This window comes from Canis lupus, chromosome 14, assembly GCF_011100685.1.
Source record: "Canis lupus familiaris isolate Mischka breed German Shepherd chromosome 14, alternate assembly UU_Cfam_GSD_1.0, whole genome shotgun sequence".
NCBI classification, from domain to species: domain Eukaryota; kingdom Metazoa; phylum Chordata; class Mammalia; order Carnivora; family Canidae; genus Canis; species Canis lupus.
Genome location: NC_049235.1, coordinates 7,062,821 through 7,076,337, shown reverse-complemented (window position 1 = coordinate 7,076,337; position 13,517 = coordinate 7,062,821). Strand labels below are relative to the sequence as shown.

Genomic DNA, 13,517 nt, shown 5'->3' with positions numbered 1-13,517 from the left:
GCGCGACTGCCAAGGCTGAGGAAAACGCGGGGAAGCCCGTTCCCGACTGTCGAGGCTCATTCAGGAGGTGCTAGAATTCTCGGGGCTGCGGGGCGAGAAATGTTACTATTTCCAGATTAGCAACCATCTTGGGCTGCCCGCGCCACTCTCCCGAGAGTCCACACTTGACTAATCCAGTTGCCTCCGAGGTTCCGGTCCCATCCAGCCCCTTCAAACTAAATGTGGCCTCCAGGAGACCGCACGGGCCGGCAGGGACCCTCGCCCAGAAGCCCCTCCGGGCCCGCCCCGCCGAGGCAGCGCCGACCTCCCCATCATGGCGACCGCCGGGCGGGGAAGCTGAGCCCGTGCGTCGCGTGCGTGCCTCCTCTCCCTCCCCTCCCCCTCCTCGGCGGCGGCGGCGGCGGCAGAGGCGGCAGCGCTCGCCATTGCCGCTGGTGGCAGGAGGCTGCGAGGAGCCGGCGCGGTCGCAGTCTCCACGGCGCAGGCCCACGGTAGCGCAGCCGCTCTGAGGTGAGTGCCCTACCGCGCAATCTCCAGCTATTTCAGCCCCGGCGCAGCCGCAACACGCCGCCCGCCCGCCGGCCGGCCGGCCCGCCCCGCAGCCTGCACCCTGCCGCCCCCGGCTCCGGGCCTGGGCCTCTGCCGGATTCGGCCCGCCTCGGGCGGGGGGCCCCGGCCCGGCCCAGTCAAACCGCCACCCCGAGGATGCGCAGGCCGCAGTAGGCCCCAGGCGTCCTGGCGGGCTCGGGAGGGAGGCGCTGCCCTCCCGAGAGCCCCAGGGTTCCGGCCTCCCCCGCCGCCTGAGGCTCTGGGGGCCGCGGCCTACTCTCCACCGTAGAACCCGGGGCCCGGGCCCGGCCTTCCCGCGGGCTCGGGAGCGGGAGGCCCGGGAGAGCGCGCCGGGCCCGGGAGCGGGAGGTGGGCGGGCTGCGCGGGACCGGAGCCGCGGCTCCCCGCTCGCCCCCTCGGCCCTTCCCGGGTCTGGTCCGCGGGCGGCGCGGCTGGCTGGGCCGGGGCGCGGGAGCCGCTGTCTTCTGCGGGAGAGGAGGCAGCTCTTCGGGCGGCCTCCGAAGCTTCCCTCCCGCCGGGGTGGCGTGGGCTTGTTACCCAGGTAGACCGGGGGACGCTGGAATATGGCGCGTTGCCCACCTTCTTGCAAGTTAGGAGGCGGCCCGGGCAGCAGCGGCGGCAGTTCGAGGGAGGGCGCAAAGTCCTTTTGTACGCAGAAATAAGGAGCGACATTGTGTTTTCTTCCCCAGCTGGGATACCGCCGGTGGAGGGGCCTCGGTTCTTCCTGTGCCTGGGGTGGTGGTCCCCTGGGTGAAGAGAGGGGGAGTGGCGCGACCCTCGGAAGGAAACGAACTGTTGCTACTGTAAAGGCTCTGACTGGCCTTGTGCTTGGGTATTATCTCATAGCCCCAGCCTTTCGGGGGAACTCAAGGGTTTGCCCCTGCATGTTGTCCACCTCGCTGTGCAGTGATGTCCACCGCCTGTCTCACCTGTTGGGTCGTTGCTGCTGGTGCCAAAGTTTCTACAGGGCATCTGACTGTGCACATCAGAACTTGGAGTTGTTTGAAAATCTTAATATTTTTAGAGCTTCGAATGATAATATGCTCCAGCCTGTTGGAGGAGCTGTTGCCTGATCTCCATCCATTCTTAAGCGTTAGATTAGAATATATTAATTGCTTACTTAGAGCTGGTGTCAGTTATGCTTAATTCTTTTTGTGGTGAGAGTAAAATTCACATTTTCTTAAGTGTGTAGAGACAATGTTTTTGAAAAACTGTTAAGGTGAAGGCAGTGTGAGTGAACCTGTCAGCTTGGACAGAGCTCAGGAGAATGGGTTCGCGCATCTCACCTTTTTTCCCAGGGCATCCTCTGTGCCCACAGTGATCCTTTTCTTATTTCATGTCCAGCCTTTTAAACAAGAATGCTTTACTTTGGCATTGAACAGTAAGTTCTTGGGTTGTTCTTTACTCAAGGAAAGGTGGGAGGAGGGCCTTGGAGACCCCGAGTTTTTGTTTTGTTTTAAAAATTCAGTAGTAGTATCCAGATTTGTGTTTGAATGTTCTTGATGTATTATCTCATAAGGTAGTGAAAATATGACTAGAATCTGCACGAGTGTAATTTCCTTATTCTATGAGCAGGAGAGGAAACATACAATTAACACATGTAATGTATATATTCTGGGGTTCCTAAATTGTGTGCAGAACTGTTTGTGTCAAAGGACTTTTTTTTTCTTCTTCTGACAGGAGTTAGATGTGACTTTCGACTAGGTCCATGACAAAGACAAAAAATAAGACAAGAAGTACTACTTACTATTTTTTGGCACATCCTTACTTAAAGTCCTTTGATTTCATCCTATCTGCTGTTTCCCTCCCCCCATCTCAGACTCAATGTATGAGAGAAAATGACTTTTTGCTTAGTAGTTAGTGATCATATTCTCAGCACCCCCACCCCCCCAATCATCTTCAGGCCAAGAGTTTTCATAGAAGTAGATTTCTTAGGCGATTTTAAGGAAATTTAGCTCTTGGATTTAGGAAATAACTCTAAAAGCAGGAGATAATGAGAGCACTTATCCAGATCTAGAAGGGATTAAAGAAGAAAGGATTTCAGGTTCCTCTCCCAATTCATGTGTATTCCAATGGAACCCAAAATTGTCGGTTTCTTTTTATTAAATCACAAATATACTTCCATCTCTAATTTTGTTAGGGAGCTGAAGACAAACTCCTGGTGATTTAAATACCTGAATTTGCATTGTATACTGTGAGTTCAAGCAGCCCCCTGGGTTGTTTTCAAGAAGTATTTTATGTGAAATAATCACAAATGAGTGACTGTTTTAAGGGAAATTTAAGCTCCTTGGGGGTCTGGAATTAAATTTTTTATACTTCTTATAAATAATGCATTCAGTAAATGTTGGGGAATAATGATGAACAGTAATTTTTCAAATTAAAAATTTTTTCATAAGTATTTGAAAAGACATTGACTTGGTTTTTGGAAGGGCCTTTAGAAGCACACCCTCCCTCCAGTCCTATGGAGAACAGGAAGTTCTTGCATATGTTCAGCTTCTGTCAGATCTCTTTAGGCAATCCCAGTGCTTTGTGCTGCAGTGGTCTTGTTCATCCACTTCGTGCCACTGTGAAAAATGGGAGAATTGGAGTGTAAAGCGGGAACTCTGGGTTGTTGAGTCTCAGAAGTGTCTGCTCTAACCTCAGGAATTTCAGTGCACTCTCTCTGGGATTGTAATTAGCCCAGGAAATGTGATATTTGAATTTAAATATGTGTGTGAGTGACTGTGTGTGATGCTTATTAATTATATAATTATATGTGTGTTTGGGTGTGTGTGTGTGTGTGTATATATACATACTATATATATAGTGTGTGTGTGTATATATATATATATATATATACACACATATATATGTATATGTAGTTGGAAAATCAGTCTTAAAAATAAATGCCAGTCTTTAAAAAAAGGGGGGGGGCATTAGAAAGTTTTCTCTCTGTTCTTTATGTTTTCCTTGAGAGCTAAAGCTAGTGTTTTCAGCCTGAGTTTACCCAAATGTAATTTTCCATAAATGTCTAGTAAAATAGCAATGAAAAAGAAACCTATTGTTAAGCTTATTTTAGAAACATTTTATTTAGACGAAGTCCAATCATTGTTTGCCTTTTCTTTTTTTTTTTTTTTTAAGGCTCTGGATACATGTTAATTTTGTGCATTATGTATCCATAGTTCCTTTCTTATTAGCTAGGGGATGGATTACCCACTTTCTGGGCTTTTCAGTTAGAACTTCTGTCCATCAATATTCTCCTAAAGTGAATGGGCTGGAAAAGAAATAGTAAAAGAAGGTGAAACAAATAAATTTCAGGTGCTTCCAGAAGATTACAGCCACATTGAGTTATTGGAAACTTTTAATCTTGGCGCAACAAGAATGCTTTGTCTAAAGTTATTTCAATGTAATGTGGACAAAATTTGGAAAATGAATTTTTGCTCAAGAAAAATAAGTGGATTATATATGCCTTGAAGATATATTTTTTCTGAAGTGCAGTTCAGAATTAGGCTAATAAATTTGTGACCCCACTCAATGCAGTTTAGTTATCAAAGCTTCAAACACATTTCATCATATGGTCTTCTTTTGTTGTTGTTTTTTGCATTGTCACCATGTCTATGTGCCTAAAATAGGAACATTTATTACATGAACTGAAGAAAAGTCAGAAATACAACTTTAAAGAGAGCTTTTAATATATTTTTGAAAGACAAAAACTAGGAGGTGAATAAGGCAGGCCTACCACATTTGTGACCCTTGAGGCAAATCTGTATTCTGTCACCAAAAGCAGTCTCTTAGAAGATAATTGTACCATATGGGATCTCTTCTAGAATCCCAGACCTTGTAGCCTGCCTTATCAAACTGTTCTTGCACTATCAGAGAATTTCTTGATGAAACCAGGTCTGTTAAAGGAGGGATATGTGTGTGTGTTTGTGTGTGTGTGTTTTGGGGAAGTTGTCAGGGAGAAAAGGGGAATGAGTGATTCTGATAAAGGAATACAGTTTTATGGCTTGGGTTGCTCACTGGAATTTTGGGCATGCTTTTTTTTTTTTTTTTAAAGATTGACTTATTTGTGAGAGAAGGAGCGATCCAGGGAGGGGGAGATGGAGGGGAGAGAGAATCCCAAGCAGACTCTGTGCTGTGTGCAGAGCCTGACATGGGGCTCGATCTCACCACCCTGAGACCATGACCTGAGCGAGGAGTCAGAGGCTTTAACAGACTGAGCCACCCAGGTCCCCTTTGGGCATGTATTTTTAAAAGAAGCTAAAAGAGCTACTTCTGTGTGGGTCATCTGGTGATTCAGACTACTATTTATAGAGTATTTAGTATACAGGCATAGTACTTAGATTAATTCGTACATGCTGATTTCTATGGTTGTAAATGTGAAAATTTTGTCTGACAAAGTTTAAATGGACATTTTCTTAATAACTCTTAAATGGTGTCTTTTGGATAAACTATACCAAGCCTTTTTCAGAATCATGAAGAATGAAGTTTGTATGCATAAACATTTATACTTTTTAAAAAGGAACTTGTATTTTACGATTGGTAATTGTCAAATCTTCGCTTTTTTAGAATTTGGAGAGTCTATTTTGTTGCTCCTCCTGAATGCTAATGTGGTTAGGCTGGCAGCTAAACCTACAAAGAACAAGAGGAAGTGAGGAAATGTCCCTATGAAACATTGCTTAAAACTAAGCAGTGGACTAGAAATGGGGAGTGAGGGACTAGGGAACTTAATTCTCATTTTATATTCAAATGGAATAAGGCATACTTTTCATTGAGAAATAACTATGTCCTCTCTTTGGAGTTTTGCCATTCATTCACCAGGCATTGATTAGAGACATACTATATTCAGGCATGTGTTAGTGCTACAGTAACAACTAACCACAGACCTTGTCTAGTAGGGGAGAAAGATAAGGGCTCAACTAACTACAAAATAGCTTGTTGAGAAGTAAAATAACGATTGGTGTGGAATTATAGAGGGAGGGGTGAGTGATGGGAGAATAAATGAGTTTAGCGAAGACTGTGTAGGAGATCTTTAAGTAGGACTTGGAAAAGTGAGTAGCTGTTTCACCTGATGGAGAAGAGATTAGAGGAAAGGTATTGATAGTTGGAGAAATAGGAAGTAGATTTTACTGTACTTGAGGAGTAGTGGAAAATGATAAGATTGTGACCTGATTGGGAAGAACATGGGGGAGTTCAAAGATTATAGTTCATTAATGAATGAATGATGATACCTTTAATTAAGATAGGGAATGTATTGGAAGAACAGAAATTGAGAAAGAAGGTAATAGAGCATGAGTCTAGATGTGGGAATCAAGATATGTCAGATAGCTCCCTATTGATAGATTTGGGCTGGAGTAGAAGGAGAAGTGGGGATCAATTAAAAGTTTTGTATTCGGGAACCCTGGGTGGCGCAGCGGTTTAGCGCCTGCCTTTGGCCCAGGGCACCATCCTGGAGACCCGGGATCTAATCCCACGTCGGGCTCCTGGTGCATGGAGCCTGCTTCTCCCTCTGCCTGTGTCTCTGCCTCTCTCTCTCTGTATGTGTGACTATCATGAATAAATAAAAATTAAAAAAATTAAAAATAAAAGTTTTGTGTTCTTGCCAAGCATCTACACCTGAAGGTCAAGTGGAAGAAGAGGGTCTTTGAGGGAAGTTGAAAAAGAATGGCTTAAAGAGATAAGATAAATGGTATGGGTTTGAAGAAGCTAAGGATAGGGGTTAAGGGAATTTTAACAAGGAATTTAGCAACATGAACTACTATGGGGAGCTCATTGGCATGAAAACTGGATTTGGGGACCCCTGGGTGGCTTGGATGCCTGGGTGGCTCAACTTTGGCTCGGTGTGATCCTCGGGTCCGGGATCGAGTCCCACATCAGGCTCCCCAGAGGGAGCCTGTTTCTCCCTCTATGTGTCTGCCTCTCTCGTGTCTCTCATGAATAAATAAATAAAATCTTAAAAAAAAAAAAACTGGATTTGGCAATTAAGAGATAGGAATTTTCTCTCTGTGTGTAGTGTGTGTGTATTGTCTTGACAGGAATCATGATAGTGTAAACATAATAGATTTCTAGAGCATTATTGAATATAGGGATAAGGTCTGTAAAACCAAACTTAATAGATGACCCATGCTTAGAAATAGGTCCTGTTCTTCCCCTTATGACAATTACAGCATAAAAACTTTGGGAGACTTTAATTCTAATAATTAGATTTTCTAGGTTTGAGTATATAGTATAGTAAGTTTGAATTTATAGTCAAAATGCAAAACCCTCTTGAAGAGTTTTAAGGTTTTATAATTTTTAAACATTAAGTGCAGGAGTTTTTAACCCGGGTTTTATAATTATGGGGCTCATGGATATATTTTGGCCATGTAACCCTGATCTCTTGAAATCATCTGAAAAATTTTTTATGTGTGCCTGTGCAGTTTTTCTGGGGAGAGTGACCATAACTTTTCTGAGATTCTCAAAGCATTCTTTTTTTTTTTTTTTTAAAGATTTTATTTATTTATTCATGAGAGACACAGAGAGAAAGGCAGAGACATAGGCAGAGAGAGGAGAAGCAGGCTCCATGCAGGGAGCCTGATGTGGGACTCAATCCCAGGACTCCAGGATCATGCCCTGAGCCAAAGGCAGATGTTCAACCACTGACCCACCCAGGCGCCCCTCAAAGCATTCTTGACACAGAAAAATCAAAGGCCTTTTCGTTATTGTTAATTAAGTCAAATACTGATTGTGTTGGTTGACTGAAATCCGTAAACTTCATCGATTGGGACAGACCAAGGGGAAGAAATTTTGAGTGGATGTCTCAGATAAAGAACTTTGGGAAGATCTGAGGCACCTCTAGGATTAGGACTAGGAGCACCAGAAGGAAGGCAGAAGGAATGCCAAAGCAAAGTTTAACCAATTCCAGAATCTTGCCAAGTCTTCAGGATTCCTTGTTTTTCATGTTAAAAAAATTTTTTTTTAATACTTCAGGATTCGCACTAGTAAATGACTTATCTATTCATGCACTATATGCAGTAGGCCTTGTGAGCAAATTACTATTGTTTTAAAGAGAATGAGTTTTGAAAGAAAGCAAAGTGGTTCATGGATTGCAGTAAAAAAAATGTTGAAGTGGGGAGTTGTTTATGCTTTAGAAATTTACTAAAACGCACAAGTGTTTCAATTCTTGTCATTTGGGGCAAGACATTCTTTCTTAATTTTTCTTTTTTTTTTTAAGATTTTATTTATTTATTCATTAGAGACAGAAAGAGAGAGAGAGCGAGGCAGAGACACAGGCAGAGGGAGAAGCAGGCTCCATGCAGGGAGCCCGACGTGGGACTCGATCCCGGGTCTCCAGGATCATGCCCTGGGCTAAAGGCACCGCTGAGCCACCCGGGCTGCCCTGCTTAATTTTTCTGACCATGAAACGAAAATACTATTGGCCTATTTTATAGGGCCTTTCTGAAGTATAACGGTAATGGAATACTTTGAGATCTGTGATGATTTAATGCTAATATAACAAATGGCTAGTGCTCAAAATTTCTTGTTACCAATAAAATCTAGAAATTTAAGCAAATTTTTAATCCATATTAGAACTTATTTATCCCAAAATAATTTCATTCTTAAGATTTAGATAATTGGTCATTTTTACTTTCTTCTTCTTCTTTTTTTTCTTTTTTTTTTTTTTAAGATTTATTTATTCATAAGAGACAGAGAGGGAGGGAGGCAGAGACTTTGGCAGAAGGAAAAGCAAGGTCCCCACAGGGAGCCTGATGCAGGACTTGATCCCTGGACCAGGGATCACTCCCTGAGCTGAAGGCTCAATCACTGAGCCACCCAGAGTCCCACTTCTTCTGATTTTTGGATCTTTGAAATTAGATTAGGAGACAGTTTTGTTAGCTAGGCCCTAGGTTCTGGGGCAGTGATCTCCAGTTTTTGATTGTCACCCATACAAGTAAAATTTTGAGCACACATTCTGAATCGCATTTATTTGTAAATGATGTTCTTATGCTAGTATAGTAATACATTTGTGTGTATTATAAAGCGTATAGAAGGTAGAAATTTTAAAAGGACAAGATAAATATGAAATAGATTTTTAAAATATCTTGCTAATAGAGTTGATGGTTCAGTAACTTTTGAGTTTGATTAGCTTGTTTTTATAAATATGTGTTCATAATTTATGTTTTTCCTATAATTAATGCCAGCAATGTTTTATGGACTACCCTATAAAAGTATTGGTAAGTACAGGAAAACAATGAATGGAGGTGTGTAGATGGCTCAGTCAGTTAAGCATCTGACTTTTGATTTTGGCTCAGGTCATGCATGATCTCAGTGTTGTGCAGTCCCTTGTCCGGCTCAATGGGAAGTCGGCTTCAGATTCTCTCTCCTTCCTTCTTTGCCCCTCCCTCCCATGCTTGTGTGTGCATACTCTCTCTCTCTCTCAAAATAAATCTTGAAAAAAGAAGCAATGAATTAATATATTGAGTAATCTTAAACAGAAAATTTGTATTATAGAACTTATAGTTAGCTGTGTTTGTGGGTTATCTTTACATTCATTAATCTATAAAGAAGATTCTTAAATAGAACTGGAATATTTTATCTTTTCCTTTGTTTTTTGTGTTTTTTTTTGATACTTTGTCTTATTAAACAATTATGAAATTTTTAGTAATTGATCTTCTATATAAAAATAACCGACAAATTAAAGAGCCAATCAAGGTTTGCTATTTAAAAACAGTATCCTAAAAAAAATAAAAAATAAAAAAAAAATAAAAAATAAAAAATAAAAAATAAAAAATAAAAACACTATCCTTGGGGATCCCTGGGTGGCTCAGCGGTTTAGGGCCTGCCTTTGGCCCAGGGCGCGATCCTGGAGTCCCGGGATCGAGTCCCACGTTGGGCTCCCGGCATGGAGCCTGCTTCTCCCTCCTCCTGTGTCTCTGCCTCTCTCTCTCTCTCTCTCTCTGTCTATCATGAATGAATGAATGAATGAATGAATAAATAAATAAATAAATCTTTTTAAAAAAAAATACTATCCTAGAACTAGTCTCTTGCCCCCAAATTGGCTGCAGGTACTAAGTCTAAAGAAGAAATAATTTTGGTATCAACAGTTATGTGAGTGAATGTTAAGATTTTGTCTTTTCCTTAATTTTTGGTTCTATATTTTGAAAATTTTTCTACATTGAAAATAAGCTATTTTTTTCTTAGTGAGAAATCTTAGAATGAAAACAAAAAAACCCTCCAAAGTCAGTGATTGTTGTCTTTGGTTTATGAGCATGTAGGTGGTTTTCATTTTCCCCAACCTCCATAAATATAGATAATATAATTATGAACCTAAAGAGTCACTATCAGATTTTGGGCATGCAAGTCATTTATCCTCACTGGTCCTTTGGTTCCACTTGAAAAGTGAGGAGGACATAAATGGTATCCAAAGTTTTTTCTAAATAAAAATTTCTTCTAAAGTTGATTCTGAGTCTGTATTATGATATGTTAATAAATATGGTATTTTCTTAAAACGGCATGTTCATCATAGAAAAGCAAAAAGAAGGAAATTTAAAATGTTCATGATTCTACTATACAAAGGTAATAATATTTTAGTATATATAGTTCTAAATATTTTTCTAAGTATATATGTATATGCATGCATATGTACACTGTATATGGTAAATGCAATAATACTGTGCATATTGTTTTGAACCAAAAATGTCTAAGGATATTTAATTCATCCACTTATTTTGCCCTGCAATATTCTTAATGGGGCAGTTGTAAATCCATTTGTTTTAATGAAATATAAAAGATATTTAAAGGTTTCTCCCCAAGTACCAATTTGCTCAGAAAATGCTTGCTGTTTTGTGCTCTGTGTGTTTTTTGCTGAGGTAAGGGCAAAAGGGCTGGCCCATGAAAGCTTACTCAGTGAAGAATGAAAGCTAAATCCTGAGTTAACCTCAATTTCACTCACATAATAACTCATTTTTTCTCAACTCTGCCCTCATACTTTCTGAGCTAAGATTTCTATATACAGGGTAGTTTCTGAAGTGAACAAATTTATCTCAATATATTTATTGGCTCTTTTATTTTACCCTGGGACCTTCTGAATTGTTATATTCTTATTGAGAGCAAATTAGATATTAGTAGCAGCAATAGTATAATACAAAAGTGTTAAAAGTCCCTGTTTTTTTTTTTTTTTAAACATTATCTATGGGGACTTCAAAAGATTTTGTATACATATAATATAGATATTTATATATACAAATATAAAATGCTGTGTACTCTCAGTGAAGTATATGGTATATAGAATTCTAACTTTATGTAAAAATAACCAGATCTTTCTCAAAGTTAACTTCCTTAATTTATACAATTTATTGTATTTATTGATTCTCTTGAGAGTTAGTAATAAAACCCAATTTTCCTGCCTTCTTTAGTTTTGTCTTTAATCCCTCTGGTAGTTGGTTTATTTTTGTTTTTTATACAAGATGGAAAGCAAATCTAGGGTGAATAGTTCCTAAGTTGCAGCAACAAATATCCAAAGCAATCTAGTCATTTTTCAAGCAAGTATAATATAAAGCTTGTGGAGGTGTGTGTTGGAAGAAAAATGTCTGTTTATTCTCTTCCCTTTTACTTTGAAGATTAGTATCTTTTCCAGGAGAAAAACTTTGTACTTGACAGTTAAAATGCTTAAGTCAATATCTGCAGATATAGCAAGAGGTAGAGAATTCGGGAATAAAGAACTTGCTGCCTCTTGTTTTAATTTTTTGTATCTGAAACATGTGAGAATAGTAGATTATTTGAAGATAATCCATCTTGTAGCCAGCGTCGTGTATATACAATACCCTTTGAATAGGTAATCTTTGTTTAGTATTTTTAAGTTTTTAAAAAAATTTATTCATTTATTTAAATAATCTCTACACCAAACATGGCATTTAAACTCATGATTCTTGGATTAAGAGTTCCATACTCTTCTGACTGAGCCAGCCAGGTGCCCCAAATCTCTGTTTAGTATTAATTTAGGGCTTTTAGTACAATAGTGATTCTTGTCTTTTAGATTAGCGTGATTTTGAAATTATCTTTTAAGAATAATGATTACTTTGTAATGATGGCTGGTTTCCCTTAATGATAAAAGTTAGTGCAGTTGTTCTATGTAAATATGCATACTCAAATCAAGCCTACCAGCAGTTTCGGAACCCTATATCCAGTGGCTTAATTGGCCTTTCTTGGATGTCTCAGATGCACTTACATCTCCAAAAGAAATTCCCTTATCAAAGTTGCTCCTGTTCAACTCTTGCTTATCTCAGTGAATAATACCACTGTTTCATCTGGTTTTTCAGAACAGAAACTTTAGTCTTCCAGTGTCATCAGATCTTGTTTATTTAACTTTCTAAACTCAATTTGTTCTCTTCATTTCACCATTACCACTTCTGTCTGAGTTGCTATCATTTCTTTCTTGGACTGTTGGAATAACCTCTACCTGGTCCACCTGCGTCTACTCTGCCTGGCCCATCCTCCTCAGTGCCTCCAGAATGAATTGGTCTTTTCTAAATGCACTGCTCTGGTTGTGTTCCCCATTGAATGTAGAGTGAAGACAAATTCTTTAATGTGGTATCTAACTTTTGGACTCATCTTTTATCAGTCATGTTCCCCTAACCATAAAGTCTTTCCTATTGGTGTTCCTTCTTCCTGGAAAGCTTTTCCCTCTCTTCTCTTTCTAGTAAAATCATACAAATTTTAATTTAGGTCTCTGCTTAAGCATAATTTCCTCAGGAAATCTTATCACGTCTCCCTCATTTTTGTACTTTATCATATGTATCTACATGTCATTTTACATTTGTTTTTTAATATTACTTGATACATGTCTTTCTCATCAGATTGTAAAGCTTCATGATACTAGATCATAGTATTCATTATCAACCACTATGTCTGACATATAACAAGCACTCAGTATTTATTTGAATGATTGTAAAAATCTTGCAAAATTCATTTGTAATATTTTACCTTATTACCAGGCTTTGTGGTGCTGTCTAATGATTTATAATTTTCAGGAACACAGGGTGGGACCAGATTCTAAGTCCTCTAAATTACCCTTGATGCCCAAAGTTACAAGATTATCAGTCTCTCCTTGAACACATCCAGTGATGGGAAATTTACTACTTACCCAAAGTCTGTTTAATCTTTAAGACATTTGGATGGCTAGAAAGCTGAATTTCAATGGAATTTTCTCTCTGCAAATTTTACTTACTGGTCTGTCTTCTGTTCTCTAGGACTTCTAAAATCAAGTATATTTAATAATTTCTTTGTAAAGTCCTCTGAGTTGTCTTTTAGTTTAAATGTCCCTGGGGACCTTCAGCCTTCTTAGAAAGGTAATAGGATATGCTGGAAAGAGTTGGGCTGTTTCCTACGGATACCATAAAGTAAGTGCCTTAAAACAACATAAGTTTATTCTCCCATAGTTCTAGAGCCCAAAAGTCAGGAATAAGATGGTTTGTAGGGCCACAGTCCCTTTGGAGGCTCTAGGGAACAATCTGTTCTTTACCACTTCCTCCTTTTGGTGCCTCTGTCGTTCCTTGACTTGGTGCTGTATCACTCCAGTCTCTGCCTGTATGACCACATTGTCTCCTACTCTTTGTATAATCTCTGTTGGCTTTACTCTTAAAGGACACTTGTCATTGGATTTTGGACTGACCTGGATAATCCAGAATGATCTCCTTATCTCAGGATCCTTAGTTTGGTTTATATCTGAAAGACCTTTTTTTCAACATAAGGTAACACAAATTCCAGGAATTAGGATGTGGACATATTTTTGGGGGAGCCACCATTCAACCTATTACAGGGGCTCTGGGCTTAAAATCCTGATAATGCAAAGTTGCATGCAAATTTGAGCACGTTACTTGCCCTTCCTGAGTCTGAATCTCCTTAATCTTAAAACAGGGATAATAGGGACACCTGGGTGGTTCAGAGGTTAAGCGTCTGCCGTCAGCTCAGGGTGTGATCCTGGATTCTCA

General features: G+C 40.0%; 1 protein-coding gene across 4 annotated transcripts in view; it reads left to right on the top strand.

The window, feature by feature from the left end:
* Positions 1–362: 362 nt before the first annotated feature.
* The window catches only part of NRF1 (nuclear respiratory factor 1), a 135,937-nt gene continuing 122,782 nt past the window's right edge, over positions 363–13,517 (top strand). For 2 of the 4 annotated variants that reach the window (XM_038556539.1, XM_038556540.1), the window contains exon 1: positions 376–510. The gene's annotated coding sequence lies outside the window, so the exon portion shown is untranslated. Of the gene's footprint in view, positions 511–13,517 lie in introns of all 4 variants that reach the window. The other 2 variants (XM_038556538.1, XM_038556541.1) reach the window with 2 other exon arrangements.